The sequence below is a fragment of the Calonectris borealis genome, unplaced genomic scaffold (assembly GCF_964195595.1).
Source record: "Calonectris borealis unplaced genomic scaffold, bCalBor7.hap1.2 HAP1_SCAFFOLD_200, whole genome shotgun sequence".
Lineage (NCBI taxonomy): Eukaryota > Metazoa > Chordata > Aves > Procellariiformes > Procellariidae > Calonectris > Calonectris borealis.
In genome coordinates, this window is record NW_027441585.1 from 1 (window position 1) to 3,432 (window position 3,432).

General features: G+C 48.0%; 1 long non-coding RNA gene across 1 annotated transcript; it reads left to right on the forward strand.

Moving 5' to 3' along the window:
• The first annotated feature begins 33 nt into the window (after nucleotides 1–33).
• LOC142077300 (uncharacterized) lies at nucleotides 34–2,901 on the forward strand. The gene is made up of 4 exons (XR_012671708.1): nucleotides 34–849; nucleotides 1,234–1,407; nucleotides 1,513–1,628; nucleotides 2,456–2,901. It is a non-coding gene; the product is annotated as an uncharacterized LOC142077300 (long non-coding RNA).
• The last annotated feature ends 531 nt before the right edge of the window (nucleotides 2,902–3,432 follow it).

The window sequence follows — 3,432 nt, forward strand, 5'->3', positions numbered from 1 at the left end:
GTTTTTTGTTTGTTTGTTTGTTTGTTTTTCCTTAAGAGTGCGATGTTGACTGGTGGCAGCCTGCAGAGCTCTCTTGCTGCCTGACCTCTCCTTTCCTTCTCTGTCGCTCCTCTTTCGTGGCTGTCATTTTCACTCGGGTAGTTTTAGAAGAGCGATTTAGTTCCTCGCCTGTGTAAACGCGCTGGTAATAGCTGGAAGGTAAATGCTTGAACCAGTAGCGAATAACTTGGCTACAAGTAGAATTTCTGAAGGAAGAACAACGACAACAGGAAGCAAGTAGCGAGTTACCCCAGATTTGCGTGCGTCAAACACGTCAAAGTCTTACTGCCAAGCGTTGTTTGGCAACGTGCTCCAAATGTTTTAAAACAACTGCGGTTTTCAAAGATCTCGACTGTTTGGAGAAACGGCCTGGAAAAAAGGATTCCTCTTTCGCAGCGAGTTTGCGAGGACGGATGGGTTGCCGTACTCTTTAACAAAAATACTCCACTTGGGACGTATCGGGTGAGGAAATCGCGGCTCTACTTAGGCTTGAGAAAACGTACGTAGGTACCTGTGCCCGTCACCTGCGCGTCTCTAGGAAAGCGAGTTCTAGCGAAACTAAAGCTGCCGATGAGCCAAAAAAAAGGCACGGTTGTCTAAAACGTGCAGAAGTTCTAGTGGCCTGTCTCAACAACTGCACCAAAGACGATGCCAAATACTTTCTCCTCCACTCAGTTGTTCTCTTCGCGGCAAAAGAAGCTTTGTGCTAAACGTTGTTTGTTTTTTTTTTCCTTTCCTCTCAGCAGAACGTCAACTGCCGTGAAAGTACGAGACAGATGGAAAGGATCCGTAGTGGTCTGCAAGTACAAGGTAGGCCTGTGATACGTGTCTGCATTTTTCCTAAGGTGCTTGTAGCACGGACTTTACAGTTAACACGAGGAACGTGGCAGCTCTCCTTCTATGTGATTTTTTAATGTGAAATATTTTAACGCCAATACTAAAAATAAAGGAGGTCTGTTCTGGAGCGTGGTACGCCTATGCAAAGCTTGCTGCCCTCCGTCTGTTTTCTCTTCCTGCAAGCACGGTCTTCTGTTTCTGTGCGCTTGCTATGAAAGGGTGCTGTGAAAATAACGTTGGACTAGAAGAGGAAAGGAACCGTTTGTAAGAGTTGGGATGTTCGGGAGAAACAGGCTTTGTTTTCACGATAAAAGCTTTAGGCTTTTTCAGTCAGTCAGTGTTTAAAATGCCTTACAGGAGCACTCGAACACCTTACTGAGATGCTAGCATCTGTGCTAAAAGCAATCAAGGTCAAAGAAGAGGCGCGGACAACACGGGACAAATCGGTGTCGCTTCGGTGCGTTTTCCAGGCTTTCCCGAGAAGCGGTAGCAGCCTCGTAACTAGCGACAGAGAGTCCTGATGTGGTTTTGGTGAGTTACTGCTTCTATCGCGTCCTTTTTCCTTAACCTGCAGCGCGTAATTTTGACTTTGGTTGGAAAGAGATTTTCCAGAATGGAAATCTTTCTCGTTCAAAGGAGTTGCCTTTTACGAACTTCCCATCAGAATGGATCTTCAGAGATGACGTGCTCGGCAGTAGAAGTCATCCGCAAGGAGACTTTTCGCTCTCTCTCTCTGGAAAAAAAAAAAAGGGGTAAGCCGATTTCCTTGCACAGACCCAAGCGCAGTACGTCTTCCGATAGTCGACGTACGGCTGATCTTTGGTTCTCGGGTGTAACGGTCGAGAGATCGTAAAGACGCGTTCCTCCGCACGCTCGGCTACGGCCAACAGCGTTAGCAAACCTGCCAGTCCTTTTTGGTAGCCTGATGTATTGCAGCACTGGGGATTTGATATTCCCCACCGCCTGCTCCCACCCCCCCACCCCCCCCCCCCCCCCCAAAAAAAAAGAGTAAAACCATACGGGAGATCTCTTATCTCACTGATTTTTCTATCGTAAATGAAATTTTAAAAAGAAAGTTAAAATTGTATAACTTCCAAACTGACTTGCGTTGTTTAAACTGCAACTGCCAAATAGCCGTAGCGTATAATTTATTAGGTGTGCTTAAGCAGTTGGGTAGTTGCTCTAAACGTTTCAAAAGAGAGGCAACTGAACGTTACGGGCTTTTTTCCCGATCTTTTGGCAGAGCGCTCTGAAGTCCTTTATTTCTGTCTCGCTTTCGACGGCGCCTTTCCCCGGCAGTTCGGTAGCATCGGTCTCGGCGCCGCTCCTAGTCACGTAACGCACGCAAAACCCCTGGTCAAACGATAGCTGTGTAGTTTGGAGGTAGATAATTTAACGGCATGAATTCACAGCTACGCAATTTCAATTAACGCAAAAGGAAAATGAAATACTTTTACGGTATAAGCCTTCTCATTGTACGTATGCTAAAAAGGTGCGCGTACGTTTACATAAAGTGAATTGCTGAGATTTGTTCTTTCTTTTTCATTTTACTCTTCAAAGTTTTACGCTTCACTTTCAGCTTTATCGGCCAAGCGAGCGAGATGCGCAGCAGCAGCAGCAGCGCAAGGGCTGGAGCTGTGGCGGCGGATCCGTGAGCGTAGATGCTGATTACGGCGCGCCCTTGTCCTGCAGCCTCACGGGGTTATCTCCCGGCAGCGGTGCTGTAAGGAAGGGACGGGGCGTTTTCCGACACCAGCGAGAGCGTTTACTTCTCTGCGAAGGACGCGTTCAGAATCGCGTCAATTAGTCCTCACGCGGATTTTAAGCGTTCGAATCGCTCGAGCTTTTAAAGGCCGCGTTGTATTTCGAGCTGACCCGTTGTCGTGGTTTAACCCGGCAGGCAGCCAAATACCACGCAGCCGCTCACTCACTCCCCCCACCCCCAGCGGGACGGGGAGAGAATCGGAAGGGTAAGAGTGAGGAAAAACTCGTGGGTTGAGGTAAAGACAGTTTAATAGAACAGGGAAAAAAAGGGAAAATAATGATGATAATGATAAAATATACAAAATGAGTGATGCACAATGAAGTTGCTCACCACCCGCGCTGACCGATAACCAAGTAGTGATCGGTACTTCCTGGATCACGCCTACCCTTCATATACTGAGCATGACGTCACATGGTATGGAATACCCCGTTGGCCAGCTGGGCTGGCTGTCCTGGCTGTGTTCCCTCCCACCTTGTGTACCTAGCTCAGTCAGTAGGCACGGGAGCTGTCCTTGGACTAGGAGGGCACTTAGCAACAACTGCAAACATCAGGGTGTTATCAACGTTCTCCTCCTACTAAATCCAAAACACAGCACTAGGAAGAAATTTAACCCTATCCCAGCCGAAACCAGGACACCCGTTTGCCTGGCACCCTCCTTTAGCTCGACTGCTACCCTCTCCCTTGTCCTGACCGAATTCCGCTGCTGCCTTCGGTGCTGTTTTTTTAACGTGCTGAAATATCCGTTGGGATTTTTGTTTTTCAGATGCCTCGCTGTAAGCGTCCCGTGGTGC